This window comes from Anolis carolinensis, unplaced genomic scaffold, assembly GCF_035594765.1.
Source record: "Anolis carolinensis isolate JA03-04 unplaced genomic scaffold, rAnoCar3.1.pri scaffold_7, whole genome shotgun sequence".
Taxonomy (NCBI): Eukaryota; Metazoa; Chordata; class Lepidosauria; order Squamata; family Dactyloidae; genus Anolis; species Anolis carolinensis.
In genome coordinates, this window is record NW_026943818.1 from 33,987,689 (window position 1) to 34,009,791 (window position 22,103).

General features: G+C 34.9%; 1 protein-coding gene across 2 annotated transcripts in view; it reads right to left on the bottom strand.

The window, feature by feature from the left end:
• The window catches only part of sbno2 (strawberry notch homolog 2), a 131,104-nt gene that overhangs the window by 97,867 nt on the left and 11,134 nt on the right, over positions 1–22,103 (bottom strand). The window lies entirely within an intron of this gene.

A 22,103-nucleotide genomic window follows, 5' to 3' on the forward strand; every position in this document is an offset into this window, starting at 1 on the left:
CATTTAGTTGGCTACTGAACAACAACAACAACAACAATAATAAAGAGGGTTGGCAGAGACCCCTTGGGCCATTTAGTTGGCTACTGAGCAATAATAATAATAATAATAATAATCAAGAGGGTTGGAAGAGACTCCTTGGGCCATTTAGTTGGCTACTGAGCAATAATAATAATAATAATAATAATAATAATAATAATAATAATAATAATAATAATAAAGAGGGTTGGAAGAGACTCCTTGGGCCATTTAGTTGGCTACTGAGCAATAATAATAATAATAATAATAATAATAATAATAATAATAATAATAATGAGGGTTGGAAGAGACTCCTCGGGCCATTTATGCCAATCCCCTTCTGCCTTTGTGCACCAAAAGCACAAGCAAAGCACCCCAGACAGATGGCCACCCAGCCTCAATGCTAATCATCATCATCATCATTATAACAATCATAATGAAAATAATAAAGAGGGTTGGAAGAGACTCCTTGGGCCATTTAGTTGGCTACTGAGCAATAATAATAATAATAATAATAATAATAATAATAATAATAATAAAAAAGAGGGTTGGAAGAGACTCCTCGGGCCATTTAAGCCAATCCCCTTCTGCCTTTGTGCACCAAAAGCACAAGCAAAGCACCCCAGGCAGATGGCCACCCAGCCTCAATGCTAATCATCATCATCATCATTATAACAATCATAATGAAAATAATGAAGAGGGTTGGAAGAGACTCCTTGGGCCATTTAGTCCAACCCCTTTCTGCCTTTGTGCACCAAAAGCACAAGCAAAGCATCCCAGACAGATGGCCACCCAGCCTCAACGCAAATAATAATCATATTTTCCATCACATTTTTCGCTGGGACTCAAGGGAGTTGCAGTCCACCAGCTTTAAAAAAGCCACAAGCTTCCTCCACTCCTGATTGAAAAGGTGGGAAAGCTGTAAATTCTTCCACTCGGTTCCACTAACTTGTCCTTTTACGAGCAGAGCTGTCCCTTTTTATGACGCCATAAAAACTCCAGTAAAATATTAGCTGCTTAAAAGTGTCAGTCGGGGCTTTTTAGAGACAAGCGGGATGTCCCTCTCTACAATACTCCAGAGTCTCTTATAGTAAGACTAACCTTGTGGCTTTTTCTTTTGGCTCTCCGTTTATATACCTTCTCTCTTTGCTTATTATTATATCATTATTATATTACATAGGAATATTCGTTATTATTATAATACTACATAGGCATATTTATTACTATCATCATCATTATCATTATTATTTGAAACACAACAAGATGAGTCCACAGCAGACACTCTGCTGGCTGTATTATTATTATTATCATTATCATTATTATTATTATTATTATTATTATTATTATTTTAATTGTATGACACTATATTATTATTATTATAATTATTATAATTATTATTATGGAATATTTATTATTATGTGTTGTCGAAGGCTTTCATTGCCGGAATCACTGGGTTGCTGTGTTTTCCGGGCTGTCTGGCCGTGTTCCGGAAGCATTCTCTCCTGACGTTTCGCCCACATCTACGGCAGGCATCCTCAGAGGTTGTGAGGTATATTGGAAACCCAGCGATTCCAGCCATGACAGCCTTCGACAACATATACTAATAAATATTCCATAATAATAATAATAATAATAATTCCTATGTAGTATAATAATAATAATTATTATTATTATTATTTTATTTTTGTACCCCACCACCATCTCCCCAGAGGGACTCGGGACGGCTTACAGATATAAAATCAACATACAATAATATCAAATACAAAAACACACAAATAAATTTAAAAGGCATTAAAAAATCACAATCATTATAAAACACTTGAGAAGAGATTATTATAATAATAATTAATATTTCTATTTCATATAATAATAATGTGCCCTAATAATAATAATAATAATAATAATAATAATAATAAAAAATATTCCTATGTGGTATAATAATCATAATGAATATTCCTATGTAACATAATAATATGCCTTAATAATAAGAAAATATTCCAGAAGCATCCTCTCCTGACGTTTCGCCCACATCTAGAGCAGGCATCCTCAGAGGTTTGAGGTATATTGGAAACCCAGCGATTCCTGCCACGAAAGCCTTCGACAACACAGAATAATAAATATTCCATAATAATAATAATAATAATAATAATAATAATAATAATAATAATAATAATTCCTATGTAGTATTATAATAATAATGAATATTCCTATGTAATATAATAATAATATGCCTTAATAATAAAAATAAATATTCCTATGTGGTATAATAATAATAATGAATATTCCTATGTAACACAATAATAATATGACTTAATAACAATAATAAATATTCCTATGTGGTATAATAATAATAATGAATATTCCTATGTAACATAATAATAATATGACTTAATAATAATACTAAATATTCCTATGTGGTACAATAATAATAATGAATATTCCTATGTAACATAATAATAATATGCCTTAATAATAAGAAAATATTCCAGAAGCATCCTCTCCTGACATTTCGCCCACATCTATGGCAGGCATCCTAAGAGGTTGTGAGGTATATTGCAAACCCAGTGATTCCAGCCATGAAAGCCTTCAACAACACAGAATAATAAATATTGCATAATAATAATAATTCCTATGTAGTATTATAATAATAATACTCCTATGTAATATAATATGCCATAATAATAATAATTTCTATGTAGTATTATAATACTAATGAATATTCCTATGTAATATAATAATATGCCTTAACAATAACAACAATAATTCCTATGTAGTATTATAATAATGAATATTCCTAGGTAATATAATAATATGCCTTAATAATAATAATAAATATTCCTATGTAGTATTATAATAATAATGAATGTTCCTATGTAATACAATAATAATATGCCATAATAATAATAATAAATATTCCTATGTAGTATTATAATAATGGATATTCCTATGTAATATATATGTGTGTGTATATATATATATATATATATATATATATAATTTACAATAATATATAATAATTATAACACATTGTATATACATATAATATTCATAATATTATATTGTAATACAATATAATACTAACAATACAATATAATAATTTTAATGTATATATTATATTTTAAATGTAGTATTACTAATAATATTACAATATATTGATACAGTACAATATAGTAATTTATTACCAGTATTGTACTATGCTAATATAATATTGTCTGTAAATTTTATTTGTAAGCTACTCTGATTCCCCTTCGGGGTAAGAAGGGTGGCATATAAATGTAGCAAATAAATAAATATGTAATATAATAATAATAATAATAATAATAATAATAATAATGAATTTTCCAGTGGGGTTTATATATCTGTGGAATGATGTCCAGGGTAGGAGAAAGAACTCTTGTCTGTTTGAGGCAATTGGCCCGCTTGATTAGCATTGGGTAGCCTTGCAGCTTCAAAGCCCGGCTGCTTCCTGCCTGGGGGAATCCTTTGTTGGGAGGCCAAGACTGATACCGTATATACTCGAGTATAAGTTGACCCGAATATGAGCCGAGGCACCTGATTTTACCACAAAAAAACTGGGAAAACATTGACTCCAGTATAAGCCGAGAGTGGTAAATTTCAGAAATAAAAATAGATACCAATAAAATTACATTAATTGAGGCATCGCTAGGTGAAATGTTTTTGAATATTTACATCAAGCTCAAATTTAAGATAAAACTGTCCAACTCTGATTAAATCATTATCCTCATCTTCTTCAATGTAAATGTGCTTATGTTTCCTTTTAATAATAGTAGAGTAAAATAATACATGTAATAATAATAATAAAAAATACAGGAAAATAATAACTGTAATAATAAATACAGTAAAATAATAAATGTAATAATAAGATTAGAGTGACATAATAAATGTATTATTATTATTATTATTATTATTATTATTATTATTATTATTATTACAGTAGAGTCTCACTTATCCAACACTCGCTTATCCAACATTCTGGATTATCCAACGCATTTTTGTAGTCAATGTTTTCAATATATTGTGATATTTTGGTGCTAAATTCATAAATACAGTAATTACTACATAGCATTACTGCGTATTGAACTACTTTTTCTGCCAAATTTGTTGTCTAACATGATGTTTTGGTGCTTAATTTGTAAAATCATAACCTAATTTGATGTTTAATAGGCTTTTCCTTAATGCCTCCTTATTATCCAACATATTCGCTTATCCAACATTCTGCCGGCCCGTTTATGTTGGATAAGTGAGACTCTACTGTATTAATAATAATAATAATAAAGTAAAATTAATGTAATAGGAGCAACAATAATAGAGAAAAATAATAAATGTAATAACAAATGGATCTAATTTACATATGTTTTAATTTTTATAATGTATTTTAATGATGTATTTTTATAGTTTTAATTGATTATATGTACTGTTTTTTGTTTTATTATTATGTTCTTGGCATTAAATGTTGCCAACTGTGTAAGCCGCCCTGAGTCCCCCCGGGTGAGAAGGGCGGGGTATAAATTCTGGAAATAAAATAAATAAATAAATAATACCAATAATAATAGAGAAAAATAATAAATGGACCATATATTCTCGAGTATAAGCTGACCCAAATATAAGCCAACCAGGACCCTCACCCGAGTATAAGCCGAGGGGAGCTTTTTCAATCTTTAAAAAAAGCTGAAAAACTAGGCTTATACTCGAGTATATACAGCAGGGGTCCCCAAACTAAGGCCCGGGGGCCGGATGCGGCCCTCCGAGGTCATTTACCTGGCCCCCACCCTCAGTTTTATAATATAATATATTGTATATACATATAATATTGATAATAATATTATAATGTAATACAGTATAACACTAATAATAATATCATATAATAATATTATATTCTATATTACATATAATATTACTAATATTATTACAGTATAGTGGTATAGTTCAATATAGTAATATATAATGCTAATATTGTGCTATGCTAATAATATAATATATTGTATGTACATATAATTTGTAAGCCACTCTGAGTCCCCTTTGGGGTGAGAAGGGTGTGATACAAATGTAGTAAATAAATCATAAATAAATAAATACATTTTAGACTTAGGCTCACCCAAAGTCTGAAATGACTTGAAGGCACACAACAACAACAACAACAACAACAACCCTAATTAACTTGAGTATCTCATTGGCCAGAAGCAGGACCACACTTCCCATTGAAATCCTGATCAATGTATGTTGGTTAAAATTGTTTTTATTTTTAAATATTGTATTGTTTTTTCATTGTTCTTCTTGTTGTTGTTGTTGTTTTTGCACTACAAATAAGACATATGCAGTGTGCATCGGAATTTGTTTGTATTTTTTTTCAAATGATAATCCGGCCCCTCAACAGTCTGAAGGATTGTGGACTGGCCCTCGGCTTAAAAAGTTTGAGGACCCCTGATATACAGTATATAAACTCCATTTGCCCAGTTTCTAATAGACCTCACAACCTCCGAGGATGCCCGCCATAGATGTGGGCAAAATGTCAGGAGAGAATGCTTCTGGAACTCCCAGCACCTAGGAAAAACCTTTTTTTTTCCCCCTCAATTTTTCCGGCTAGAAACACACAGACCCTAATCAATCCAAATGCCAAAAACTATGGTTTTTTTCCCCCCACCATGATGTTATCGTTCAAAACCTCCCGAGAGGCCGGTGTTTAATGGGAGGTGCTGCTCCCTCCTTTCCCCAAGTTTCTAACAGCTTTTGCTAGGAAAGAGAGAGCCGGCGATTCCCGTCAGCGCCGCTGTTACGGAGCTGCTCTTACTTACGGCTTTACGAAGGGTAACTTATTATGACGGGGAGAAAAAAATCAATATAAGGGGGAGACAGAGAAAGAGAGAGAGAAACAAGCCTTCCCACCCTTTTTCGGCATTATCTTGAGGCTTCCAGGCCTAGAAAAGGGAATTATAAGCAAACAACAACTATAATGGCATATAGACAAAGAAAGCACCTCTCTCAGACTCAGCTTAGGGTCCCAAAATAACTATTAATATTAATATTAAGACCCAATGGTACACATCAGATATCATGGGGAAGCAGACCTCTCTCAGACTCAGCTTAGGGTCCCAGAATAACTATTAATATTAATATTAAGACCCATTGGTACACATCAGATATCATGGGGAAGCAGACCTCTCTCAGACTCAGCTTAGGGTCCCAGAATAACTATTGTTATTAATATTAATATTAAGACCCATTGGTACACATCAGATATCATGGGGAAGCAGACCTCTCTCAGACTCAGCTTAGGGTCCCAGAATAACTATTGTTATTAATATTAATATTAAGACCCATTGGTACACATCAGATGTCATGAGGAAGCAGACCTCTCTCAGACTCAGCTTAGGGTCCCAGAATAACTATTGTTATTAATATTAATATTAAGACCCATTGGTACACATCAGATGTCATGAGGAAGCAGACCTCTCTCAGACTCAGCTTAGGGTCCCAGAATAACTATTGTTATTAATATTAATATTAAGACCCATTGGTACACATCAGATGTCATGAGGAAGCAGACCTCTCTCAGACTCAGCTTAGGGTCCCAGAATAACTATTGTTATTAATGTTAATATTAAGACCCATTGGTACACATCAGATGTCATGAGGAAGCAGACCTCTCTCAGACTCAGCTTAGGGTCCCAGAATAACTATTGTTATTAATATTATTATTAACACCCATAGGGTCTGATTAATATTAATATTATTATTAACACCCATTGGTACTCATCAGATGACATGGGGATGCAAACCTCTCTCAGACTCAGCTTAGGGTCCCAGAAAAACTATTAATATTAAGACCCATTGGTACACATCAGATGTCATGAGGAAGCAGACCTCTCTCAGACTCAGCTTAGGGTCCCAGAATAACTATTGTTATTAATATTATTATTAACACCCATAGGGTCTGATTAATATTAATATTATTATTAACACCCATTGGTACTCATCAGATGACATGGGGATGCAAACCTCTCTCAGACTCAGCTTAGGGTCCCAGAATAACTATTAATATTAAGACCCATTGGTACACATCAGATGTCATGGGGAAGCAGACCTCTCTCAGACTCAGCTTGGGGTCCCAGAATAACAATTATTATTAACACCCATTGGTACAGATGTCATGGGAAAGCAGACCTCTCTCAGACTCAGCTTAGGGTCCCAGAATAACTATTAATATTAATATTAAGACCCAATGGTACACATCAGATATCATGGGGAAGCAGACCTCTCTCAGACTCAGCTTAGGGTCCCAGAATAACTATTAATATTAATATTAAGACCCATTTGCACACATCAGATGCCACAGGGAGGCTGACCTCTCTCAGACTCAGCTTAGGGTCCCAGAATAAGTATTAATATTGATATTAAGACCCAACAGTACACATTAGATGTCATGGGGAAGCAGACCTCTCTCAGACTCAGCTTAGGGTCCCAGAATAACTATTAATATTAATATTAAGACCCATTTGCACACATCAGATGCCACAGGGAGGCTGACCTCTCTCAGACTCAGCTTAGGGTCCCAGAATAAGTATTAATATTGATATTAAGACCCAACAGTACACATTAGATGTCATGGGGAAGCAGACCTCTCTCAGACTCAGCTTAGGGTCCTAGAATAACTATTGTTATTAATATTATTATTATTATTATCATTATTATTATTATTAACACCCATTGGTACACATCAGATGTCATGGGGAAGCAAACTACTCTCAGACTCAGCTTAGGGTTCCAGAATAATAATAATTATTAAGACACATTGGTACACATCAGATGTCATGGGGAAGCAGACCTCTCTCAGACTCAGCTTAGGGTCCCAGAATAACTATTAATATTAAGACCCATTGGCACACATTAGATGTCATGGGGAAGCAGACCTCTCTCAGACTCAGCTTAGGGTCCCAGAAAACTATTGTTATTAATATTATTATTAACACCCAACGCTACACATCAGATGTCATGAGGAAGCAGACCTCTCTCAAACTCAGCTTAGGGTCCCAGAAAACTATTGCTGTTGTTGTTCTTGTTGTTATTATTATTATTATTATTATTATTAACACCCATTGGTACACATCAGATGTCATGGGGAGCAGACCTCTCTCAGACTCAGCTTAGGATCCTAGAATAACTATTGTTATTAATATTAATAACAGGTTTCTCAAGTGTTTAGGACTGTGTGATGTATTATTATTAATATTAATATAACGCCCATTGGCACACATCAGATGTCATGGGGAAGCAGACCTCTCTCATACTCAGCTTAGGGTCCCAAAATAACTATTAATATTGATATTAAGACCCATTAGTACACATCAGATGTCACAGGGAAGCAGACCTCTCTCAGACTCAGCTTAGGGTCCCAGAATAAGTATTAATATTGATATTAAGACCCAACAGTACACATTAGATGTCATGGGGAAGCAGACCTCTCTCAGACTCAGCTTAGGGTCCTAGAATAACTATTGTTATTAATATTATTATTATTATTATCATTATCATTATTAACACCCATTGGTACACATCAGATGTCATGGGGAAGCAAACTACTCTCAGACTCAGCTTAGGGTCCCAAAATAACTATTAATATTGATATTAAGACCCATTAGTACACATCAGATGTCACAGGGAAGCAGACCTCTCTCAGACTCAGCTTAGGGTCCCAGAGTATCTATTAATAGTAATAATTATATTAATATAATTAATATTAATTATTGGTAATAATTATATTAATATAATTAATATTAATAATAATAATATTAACACCCATTGGCACACATCAGATGTCACAGACCTCTCTCAGACTCAGCTTAGGGTCCCATTGTTATTAATATTAACACTCATTGGCACACATCAGATGTCACAGGGAAGCAGACCTCTCTCAGACTCAGCTTAGGGTCCCAGAATAACTATTATTATTATTATTAATAATAATAATAATAATAATAATAATACCCATTGGAACACATCAGATGTTACAGGGAAGTAGCCCTCTCTCAGACCCAGCTTAGTGTCCCAGAATAACAACAACAACAACAACAACAACACCCATTGGTACACAACAGATATCATGGGGAAGCAGACCTCTCTCAGACTCAGCTTAGGGTCCCAGAAAACTATTGTTATTAATATTATTATTAACACACATCGCTACACATCAGATGTCATGGGAAAGCAGACCTCTCTCAGACTCAGCTTAGGGTCCCAGAATAACTATTAATATTAATATTAAGCCCAGAAAGGCCTTTTCGAAAAAAGGAAGTGACTTCTTCTCTCTTTCTGTTGTTAAGAAAAGGTCTTTCCTGGGTCAGAAGTGGCCCAAGAAGATTCACAATATGACTAGCTGTGCCAGGCCACGCGTTGCTGTGGCGAAGTGTGGTGGTATTAGAAATAAAATATTGAGGAATTGGTGGTAGTTAGTATATGTTATTTCCTAAAACTTGTGAATATAAAATATTTCTGGTTGTTCCAGAAATCTGGGTTATAATCCAGTCGAAATCAGATAATCTGTATATTATAGGCAGTGTGGAAGAGGTCTAAGTGAGGCCTAACTCTGCCTGTCCCCTGGGCTGAGTGGGTTGCTAGGACACAAAGGGGGCGGAGCCTACCCTTCTAACTGGCAGCAAGGGGGAGAAAGGCTCTTCCTCATCCTCTGTAATTTGGACTTTATATTTCAGGGGGGGGGGTATTGAAAGACATAGATTGGATGACTATGACTTTTGCGGCCAAATTTGGTGTATTTTGGTTCAGTGGTTTTGTTGTTTACTCCATGGGAAAAACACATTTTATATATATACTAGCTGTGCCCTGCCACGCGTTGCTGTGGCCAATTGGAATTGCAGTGAATAGCCTCGCTGCTTCAAAGCCTGGCCGTTTTCTACTAGGGATGTGTAGTTTGTTTGTAAGAACATAGAGACGTGGATGAGAGGTTGTGTTGTCAATTTTCTAGGTTGGGGGGCCTTTAGTTTTGTTGTTTTGCCCGGTGGAGCGATGCCATCTCCTTTTATATATATAGAAGACTAGCTGTGCCCGGCCACACATTGCTGTGGCTAGGACTTAATTTTTCTTTTCTTTTTGTTGTATGAACGTAGAGGCGTGGATGAGAGGTTGTGCTGTCAATTTTCGAGGTTGTGGGGCGTTTAGTTTAGTTGTTTTGTCCAGTGCCGTGATTCCATTACCCTTTTATATATATAGATAGCTATGCCTGGCCACGCGTTGCTGTGGCTAGGACTTAATTTTTTCTTTTCTTTTTGTTGTTTGAACCTAGATGCGTGGATGAGAGGTTGTGCTGTCAATTTTCGAGGTTGTGGGGCATTTAGTTTAGTTGTTTTGTCCGGTGCCGTGATTCCATTACCCTTTTTTATATATAGATAGCTATGCCTGGCCACGCGTTGCTGTGGCTAGGACTTAATTTTTTCTTTTCTTTTTGTTGTATAAACCTAGAGGCGTGGATGAGATGTTGTGCTGTCAATTTTCGAGGTTGTGGGGCATTTAGTTTAGTTGTTTTGTCCGGTGCCGTGATTCCATTACCCTTTTATATATATATAGATAGCTATGCCTGGCCACGCGTTGCTGTGGCTAGGACTTAATTTTTTCTTTTCTTTTTGTTGTATGAACCTAGAGGCGTGGATGAGAGGTTGTGCTGTCAATTTTCGAGGTTGTGGGGCATTTAGTTTAGTTGTTTTGTCCGGTGCCGTGATTCCATTACCCTTTTATATATATAGATAGCTATGCCTGGCCGCGCGTTGCTGTGGATAGGACTTAATTTTAATTTTCTTTTTGTTGTATGAACGTAGAGGCGTGGATGAGAGGTTGTGCTGTCAACTTTCGAGGTTGTGGGGCATTTAGTTTAGTTGTTTTGTCCGGTGCCGTGATACCATTACCCTTTTTTATATATATAGATAGTCATTTTGTTAATCATTATTCTATCTTGTATTACAATTGAGTCTATAGTAACAGGGCAACCTTGTGTTTACACTAAATTTATATTACATTTGTATATATGTAGATGAGCATCCTATCCTTGTACCACATTTTGGTCTGGCTCCCAAAAGGCTTCCCAAACCGGGCCTGGAAACTGGACAGCTTCCGAAGGCAATTCGGCCGGCTGGTAAATTAAAAACTCCGCTGACCCAGCGTTCTAACCACCAACCGAAGCTTCCTTGCAACAGCGGCTCCCACGCCAAGCCCCAAAATATGACTCCGTTGGGGCAATATCCAATTACAAAGCCATGCAACATTTTCTTGTACTGATTCCGCTCTAGTTTGTAGTTCGGTTTTCTTGTACTGATTGAGCGGCGCTAGGGACGGACTCGAAGAGAGTGAGAGAACGCAAGAAAGGATGCGAAAGATATAGCATTTCATTATCTCTAATACAGAAGATCCCTGAGGCGTGAAAAAGTTACTTGCCCGGACCACAACTCTAAGTGACCGTAACTTTCCCAATGCTCCAGGACACGGTTCTCAAACGGCCCGCTTTCTGGCGGCATCCGATTACCCAACCACATTTAATAGCACACGCGAGAGCCGCGGCATTTAATTATCTACATCGATAAGCTTTTGGCCAGCTCTCTTGACGGAAAAGCTTGGACGCCGCTCCAGAAAAAAAGGAGGAAACTTTCCGCCTGCCTATAGTTTCCTACGAAGGACAAAGAGACCGATTTCACCATCGCAGCCACAACACCCCAGGGTCATCCCAAGAGTTTGGATAGGCAAGAAAGACTCAGATTGGTTTACATTGCAAGATAAGTAGAGAGCAAGGAGGGCAAAGGGTTCGACTTGCGACAAGACCGCTTCCCACGTTCTTGAGCCGAAGAATCCTGAGAACTAGGCTTCGCGATATAATGTGGGAAAATAGTAGTGTCTGAAGCCATGCAAAGTTGCCATTAAGGGACAAACCCATGGCTAGCTTCCCATAATCCTACTGGAACCAAGGGCTACGATCGTGCTTTCTAGTGTAAGGAAACAACAACTTTATGGGTTGAAGATCCCAGGATCAATGCCTTTCGACAGGGATTGTTGGGTTCCTGTCTAGAACTCAGGAGCTTTTCTGTCAAGTAAATGGATCACAGGTCCATAGAATCATAGAGCTGGATGTCACTGTATTAAATCCACACCCTAAGGTTACAAAATACTAATGCTACAAATGCCTTTCTCCCAGTTACACCTCTCCGGGAATCTGTATGTCTTCCGATGCAATTCTGCAGTCAACATCTTATTAATATTATTATCATCATTATACATCACACTGGACAATTTGGACAGAAAAACAAGAAAACTGACTATTCATCATTCACTTCATCCTCACAGTGATGTTGACCGGCTATATCTGCCTAGAAGATCTAGTGGCAGAGGATTCTTACAAGTAAAACAAGAAGTCACAGAAGAAGAACATGCCCTGGCAGAATATGTAAAGGAAAGTGAAGAACCTGCTTTGACTGAAGTCAAAAATCAGAAACTCCTCAAAGCACAGCAGACAAAGAATCAGTAGAAGAAAACTGCACTACAAACTAGAGCAGAATCAGTACAAGAAATCGCACTACAAACTACAGCGGAATCAGTACAAGAAACCCGCACTACAAACTAGAGCAGAAGCAGTACAAGAAACCCGCACTACAAACTAGAGCGGAATCAGTACAAGAAACCCGCACTACAAACTAGAGCGGAATCAATACAAGAAAACCACACTACAAACTAGAGCGGAATCAGTACAAGAAAACCGCACTACAAACTAGAGCGGAATCAGTACAAGAAACCCGCACTACAAACTAGAGTAGAATCAGTACAAGAAAACCGCACTACCAACTAGAGCTGACAGCTGGCACAACAAAGCATTGCATGGAAAGTTCCTTGACAAAATTGAAAGAAAAACTGATAAGGAGAAGACCTGGCTCTGGCTCACCAATGGGACCCTGAAGAAGGAGACAGAAGGCCTCATCCTTGCAGCCCAGGAGCAAGACATCAGGACAAATGCAATTAAGGCCAAGATCGAAAATCAGCTAATGACCCAAAACGGAGACTATGCAAGGAAGCCGACAAAACTATTGACCATATCCTCAGCTGCTGAAAGAAAATCGCACAGATGGACTACAAACGAAGTCACAACTATGTCGTTTGCTGTGTCATACTCTGTCTTTGTGTCAAAATAATAATAATAATAATAATAATAATAATAATAATAATAATAATACACTTTGTGTTGTCGAAGGTTTTAATGGCTGGAATCACTGGGTTGCTGTGAGTTTTCCAGCCTGTAAGGCCATGTTCCAGAATCATTCTGTCCTGACATTTCGCCCACATCTCTGCCTGCCATGGAAAATGAAGGGAAACTGCCATTTCTAGATGTCCGAGTCATCCGCAAACCCAACCATGGTTTTATTTGTAAAATCTATGCATCTGAAAACCCTCGGTTAAAATGTGAGTTGGTTATCATTCAGGAAGCCTTTGCTTTTGCATTCGGCTCGGCCCGTGGAGAAGCTTCGAGGAGGAAGTTGGAGCTGGAAGGCAATGTGTGCAAAAAGGCATCGGCCGATTCTGTTTTCTGAGGAATTCATGAGCAAGCAGTTCCTCTGCCAGACTAGGGACGGGCTCTTTGGAACTTCCTCCATTTACCTCTGTTTAACCTGGCATCCGACTTTTAGCATCTGTTGCTGACTTTCCAAATAAGGCTGGAAAAACACACAGCCTATAAGACACATTTGAATCAAACTCCTGTCATGCCTTGCCCTGGTTATGATAAGAATGACAGGTATGCATTAGATATGATGGCACATTAGACCCAATATGGGTATTGCACATAAAGCACATGCTTTTCTAAGTATTTTAAATTACCTTGGGAAGACATGTACTGTTGGTTTAGACAATAATATAATGTATTGAATATACATATAATATTGATAATAATATTATAATGTAATACAATATGATAATAATATTATTATTATTAATTATTATTATTATTATTATTATTATAGAACGTTGGATAAGCGAATATGTTGGATAATAAGGAAGGATTAAGGAAAAGCCTATAAAACATCAAATTAGGTTATGCTTTTACAAATTAAGCACCAAAACATCATGTTATACCACAAATTTGACAGAAAAAGTAGTTCAATACGCAGTAATGCTATGTAGAAATTACTGCATTTACAAACTTGGCACCAAAATATCACGATGTATTGAAAAGACTGACTACAAAAATGCGTTGGATAATTCAGAATGTTGGATAAGCGAGTGTTGGATAAGTGAGACTCTACTGTATAATGTAATACAATATAATAATAATAGTACCCTATTATAATTGTATATTTATATTACATATATTATTACTAATAATATTACAGCATAGTGGTATAGTAAAATATTATTATTATTATTATTATTATTATTATTATTATTATTATTATTATTAACAACATTTATATCCCACCCTTCTCACCCCGAAGGGGACTCAGAGCGGCTTACAAGTCATATGTACATACAATACATTATATTATTTGTATAGCACAATATAAGCATTGTGCTATAACATTATATTGTAATATTATTATTAATATTACATGTAATATAAATATACAATTATAATAGTGTATTATTATTATTATATTATTCGTATAGCACAATATAAGCATTATGTATTGCTACATTGTGCTATAACACTATATTGTAATATTATTAGTAATATTACATGTAATATAAATATACCATTATAATAGTGTATTATTATTATATTATTATTTGTATAGCACAATATAAGCATTATGTATTGCTACATTGTGCTATAACACTATATTGTATTATTATTAGTAATATTACATGTAATATAAATATACCATTATAATAGTGTATTATTATTATATTGTATTACATTATACTATATATTAGTAATATATAATGCTTATATTGTGCTACGCTAATAATATATCGTATGTACATAATATTGACAATAATATTATAATGTAATACAATATAATAAAAATAGTGCCCTATTATAATTGTATATTTATATTACATACATTATTATTACTAATAATATTACAGCATAGTGGTATAGTACAATATAGTAATATATAATACTTATATTGTGCTATGATAATAATATACTGTATATACTCAAGTATAAGCCTAGTTTTTCAGCCCTTTTTTAGGACTGAAAAAAAAACCTCCTCGGCTTATACTCGAGTGAGGTCCTGGTTGGCTTATATTTGGGCCAGCTTATACTCGGGAATATATGGTACATTTATTATTTTACTCTATTATTATTGGTATTATTACATTTATTATTTTTCTCTATTATTGTTGCTACTATTACATTTATTTTACTCTGTTTTTATTATTATTAATACATTTATTATTTCACTCTGATCTTATTATTATTATTGCATTTATTATTTTACTCTATTTATTATTACATGTATTATTTTTCTGTATTTATTATTATTATTACATGTATTATTTTACTCTATTATTATTGAAAGGATACATAAGCACATTTACATTGAAGAAGATGAGAATAATGATTGGATCAGAGCTGGACAGTCTTATTTTCAATTTGAGCTTGATGTAAATATTCAAGAATATTTAATCTACTGATGCCTCAATTAATGTAATTTTATTGGTATCTCGGTGTCATGATCTCCAATCCTTGACATCTCCGGTCAGCTGACAAAGAACAGATGCCAGCCATAAAATGGGCCAGCCATAAACTTCAATTACCCTCTGGTATGTGAGAGCCCCTATATAAATGGGCTAAAGAGAAGGTTCTGGTATTCTGTACAATTAAAACCTGTTGGAATCTACCTGTGTGTGTCTTGGTGCTTTCTCTGGTGGAAGACTTACCCACAGCATAACTGGGAGAAGAAAAACCGACAACTGTACAGAATACCAGAATCTTCTCTTTAGCCCATTTATATAGGGGCTCTCACATACCAGAGGGTAATTGAAGTTTTATGGCTGGCCCGTTTTATGGCTGGCATAATAATACACTATTATGATTGTATATTTAAGGGTGGGATATAAATGTTGCAAATAAATAAATAATAATAAATAAATAGCCAACCCAGAGTGGCCTTGGCTGAACACTTCTCCTTCGGGTTTTCCTAAATGTAATCTTTCTCGGTCTCGATGTGGGGAAGCTGAGCTGAGCCTAGGACCTTCTGGGAAAGAAATTGCATAATTTACCATCCGACTGCATTCTTTCTGCTGATCCCAAGCAACAGGCCTCCTCCCAGAAGCCCAAAGCAGAAAACCCTTTCGCCGTTTACAGAAAAGCCCCAGAATATCCTACAACGAATGTCGCTACAATGAACACCCACCTTTTATCGGCAGCGTAAATCCTGCCTCACCTATTTGATGGAAAATCCGATAATACCAGACGTTAAAGAGCTGCAGAACATGAGTTTTATGGCCATCCAGCTTATTCCAATTTTCATACGGAAGCATCAACGCTGTGTTTTGGGTCTTTTCTCTCCCCCACAACGACAACACGCAGCCAAGCCACTGCAAAAGCATCGGGACAAGTCGATTCATGCCCTTCAAACGGGTGTTTGCAGGCCGCAAGGGTCAACGCCTCAAATATCTGTGCTTTTTCTGCCCTTTCGTGCAAGAGCAGGGTGACTAATAATATTGCAGTATAGTGGTATAGTACAATATCTATATATATAAAAGAGTGATGGCATCACGGCGACTCACAAAACAACAAAACTACAGGCCCCCCAACCTCGAAATTTGACAACACAACCCATCATCCACGCCTCTAGGTTGATACAACAAAAAGAAAAGAAAAATAAAGTCCTAATTAGAGAGAGAGGAATAACTGCTTTTATCCAATTGCTGCCAGTTAGAAGGCTAAGCTCCTCCAACTTGGTCTCCTAGCAACCAAATAAAAAATAATAAAAAACACTAAAAATAATTAAAAACACAAAAAAATTGATACAATAAAAATACTATAACAGAAAATAACTAAAAATAATACAAGAAAATAATAAAATATAATAAATAAAAATATAACTTACAATAAAATTAATAAAAAAATGCAAATAACCTCAAATAAAAATTACACAACAATTTTTAACCAATACCACCACCACTTTGCCACAGCAACGCGTGGTCGGGCACAGCTAGTAGTCATATATAATACTAATATTGTGCTATGCTAATAATATACTGGATATACACATAATATTATATTGGTATATATAATATTATATTGCATGACATTATAAGAATATTATAACGTCATACAATATAATACAGTAGAGTCTCACTTATCCAACATAAACGGGCCAGCAGAATGTTGGATAAGCGAATATGTTGGATAATAAGGAGATATTAAGGAGAAGCCTATTAAACACCAAATTAGGTTATGATTTTACAAATTAAGCGCCAAAACATCATGTTATACAACAAATTTGACAGAAAAATTAGTTCAATACATAGTAATGCTATGTAGTCATTACTGTATTTACGAATTTAGCACCAAAACATCACGATGTATTGAAAACATTGACTACAAAAATGCGTTGGATAATCCAGAACGTTGGATAAGCGAGTGTTGGATAAGTGAGACTCTACTGTACTAATAATATGTAATACTAATATTGTGCTACACTAATAATATAATATATAGGATATAAATATAATATTGATTATCATATTATAATCTCATACAATATAATATGAATAATAATACAATATAATAAATGTATATGTTACATGTAACATTACTAATGATGTTGCAGTATAGTGGTATAGTACAATATAGTAATATATAATACTAATATTGTGCTATGCTAATAATATATCAGATATACACATAATATTATATTGTTATATACATTATATTGTATGACATTATAAGAATATTATAATGTCATACAATATAATACTAATAATATGTAATACTAATCTTGTGATATGCTGATAATATAATATATTGGATATACCTATAATATTAATAATACCATTATAATGTCATACAATATAATACAATATAATAATATAACATATATTACAGGTAATATTACTAATAATATTCCAATACAGTGGTATAGTATGATATGGTAATATATAATACTAATATTGTGCTATGGTAATAATATATTGTATGTACATATAACATTGACAATAATGCTATAATGTAATACAGTATAATACTAATAATAATACAATTTAATAATATAGTATATATTACATGTAATATTACTAATGATATTGCAATATAGTGGCATAATACAATATGGTAATATATAATACTAATGTTGTGCTATGCTAATAGTATAATATATCGGATATACTGTACATATAATATTGATAATAATATATTATAATGACATACAATATAATACTAATAATAATACAATATAATAATATAATATATATTAGCCGTATTATTACTAATAATATTACAAATAATATTGTATGATATGGTCATATATAATATTAATATTGTGCTATGCTAATAATATATAGGATATACATATAATATTGATACTATATAATATTAATAATAATAATACAATATAATAGTTACCGTATATATTACATGTAACATTACTAATAATATTGCAATATAGTGGCATATTACAAAATACTAATATTGTGTTATGCTAATGATATAATATATTGGATATACATATAATTTTGATAACATTATAATCTCATAAAATATAATATTCATAATAATACAATATAATAATTATATATTACATGTAACATTACTAATGATATTACAGTATAGTGGTATAGTACAATACGGTAATATTGTGCTATGCTAATAATATAATATCTTGTATGTACATATAAAGAGCCCCCGATGGAGCAGCTGATTAAACTGCTGAGCTGCCAAACTTGTTGACTATAAGGTCGGTGGTTCGAATCTGAGGAGTGGGGTGAGCTCCCGCTGTTAGCCCCAGCTTCTGCCAACCTAGCAGTTCTAAAACATGCAAATGTGAGTAGATCAATGGGTACTGCTTCGGCAGGAAGATAAGGGCGTTCCATGCAGGCTATGGACAGCACCGGCTCTTTGGCTCAGAAATAATAATAATAATAATAATAATAATAATAATAATATAATATAATAATAATAATAAAAATAAAACTTTATTTATACCCCGCCTTATAGAGCCAGCTGGGCAAGAACGGAGGGGGTCTCAGAGTGGTGCGTTCCACCGAAACCACAAAGGAAGGAGTGAGGAAGGAGTGCCTTGTCTCTCAACAGCAGCCCATCAAGGAGAGCAAGAGAGGAGGAGGAGGAGGAGCGGCTGTCATCTCCCATTCAACCTAAACCTGCTCTGGAAGGGGGGGAAAGGGGGGTCTCATGGGACATGCAGGACCCCCCGGGGCTTGGGAGCGGGTGGAGCAGAACATTCCAGTCCTGGCTCTGCAGCTTTTTCTTTCATTCAGCTGGTTTCGGGAGAGACCCTGATCGTGAGAGCTTGGAAATGTTGCTCTTCCGAGCTCCGACGGTACCCCAAAAGTAACTTTTCTAAACTCCACACTCTCCCCAATGTGACACACATACCGTATTTTCATATAATCCGGTCAGGGCCAGCAACGGAGCCTGCAGGCTATTGCTTGCAATATGTGATCTATTTCTCTCTTCTTGTCCCTTATCAGTGTGTTTTCTTTTGCAAAGCCTCCCTCGCTCTTAATCAAGGGAATGTTTTGAAAAGTGAAAGACACCCTTGCAATTCAGGAAAAAGAAAAATATATATTCATTAATCTTATGAAAGCATTTTCCCCTGAAATATTTGTTAAACTCTCCTACAACAACAACTCTTTATTGATTAGTCAATTTTGACCATATCAAAATATGAGAAACATACAAAACGTACACACTTACCCATACATACAGTAAAACCATGTAAAACCATGTAAAAACAAAGCATACAGATATATAGGCATTAACCCCTTGCAAGCTTTTGCAATCTCTATGTACCTTTATATGTGTATCTATCTATATGCATTTTATATATGAATTTCCCCTCATATGTTTGCAGGTCTTTGCAAATCCTTTATACATATAGATCCATGTACCTGTGTATCTGTAACCATACATATTATATATGAATTTCCCCTCATATGTTTGCAGGTCTTTGCAAATCCTTTATACATATAGATCCATGTACCTGTGTATCTGTAACCATACATATTATATATGAATTTCCCCTCATATGTTTGCAGGTCTTTGCAAATCCTTTATACATATAGATCCATGTACCTGTGTATCTGTAACCATACATATTATATATGAATTTCCCCTCATATGTTTGCAGGTCTTTGCAAATCCTTTAGACATATAGATCCATGTACCTGTGTATCTGTAGCCATACATATACATTATTTTTATATATGAATTTCCCCTCATATGTTTGCAGGTCTTTGCAAATCCTTTATACATATAGATCCATGTACCTGTGTATCTGTAGCCATACATATACATTATTTTTATATATGAATTTCCCCTCATATGTTTGCAAGTCTCTGCAAACATCTATATAAAGAGAGATGTCTGGATAGATATGAATATATTCTTACCTACCTATATATCGGGCTTGGAAATATTACAGGGGGAAATGAACACACAAATATATATAGACAATGTCTAGATATATATGGCTTGCAAATATTGTAGGGAAAATGCACACACACACACACACACAGAGGGGGTAAGTGCATATGTGAAATTAGTATATATAATTATAGATTTATATCTAGCTCTGCATTGTTTATGTAGGCCTTGAATGTTTGCCTGTTACTATGTTGGAAGCCGGCCTGATTCCTCATGGGGAGATAGGGTGGGATCCAAATGAAGTTATTATTATTATTATTATTATTATTATTATTATTATTATTATTGACACCATATTGTTTTTGTTGCCCCTACTTTTCCACTTAGTTTATAGTTTGAAATACGGTAAATATTCAAAAACATTTAACCTACTGATGCCTCGATTAATGAAATTTTATTGGTATCTATTTTTATTTTGAAATTTACCCATAACTGCTGCATTTACCACCCTCAGCTTATACTTGAGTCAATAAGTTATCCCAGTTTTTTGTGATAAAATTAGGTGCCTCGGCTTATCTTGGGCTGGCTTATACTTGAGTATATACAGTAATCCAAGCATAGTTAAATTGGAAATCCAGAATCACAGAATCCATCTTGCTCAATGCTGCTTGCAAACTTTCTTCCCAGACCGTTCCCACTTCTCCAGGCAACACAATCTGTGCCAAGTTTGTCAGACTATCCAGGTTTCTGTGCCTTGCCCCCCAGCTATGCAAAGCAAGTACTGCCAGTTTTTCCCCCTCTCGGCTCACCCCCTTGCAGGGGGAACGGGCCAGGTGATGAGTCAATTGGATTCATTTAAATGTTAAAAAACAGCCTGGAAGCCCTGTGCATCAGCCCAGAAAAATACACAAGGACAAAGGCCTCCCCTGCGTAATTCATACCTTGTGGTGATGCATAACGTCAAGCGCCCGACCATCCATCTATCTATCTATCTATGACGGGACCAAACTTGGCACACACATACACCCCATGGCCCACTTATTTATTTATTTTTATTTATTTACAACATTTTTACCCATCTTTCTCACCCAAAGGGACTCAAGACAGCTTACAATACCCAGCATGATTCAATGCCAAACAATCAATAAAATTAGCAACACCTTTAGAGCCCAACCATCCATCTATCTATCTATCTATGACGGGACCAAACTTGGCACACACACACCCCCCACGGCCCACTAATTTATTTATTTTTATTTATTTACAACATTTTTACCCCGTCTTTCTCACCCGAGGGGACTCAAGACGGCTTACAACACCCGGCAAGATTCAATGTCAAACAATCAATAAAATTAGCAACACTTTTAAAACCACTAACAGCAATCAGTAAAAAATACATTATACAAACATTAAAAAGCATTGAAAACATATCAATTACTTAATTCCATTCTTCCAAGAACCTTAATTCAGACCGTGCCAATATTTGCTTATATTTGCAATGTACGTTTGTAGGACCAAGTTAACAACAAAA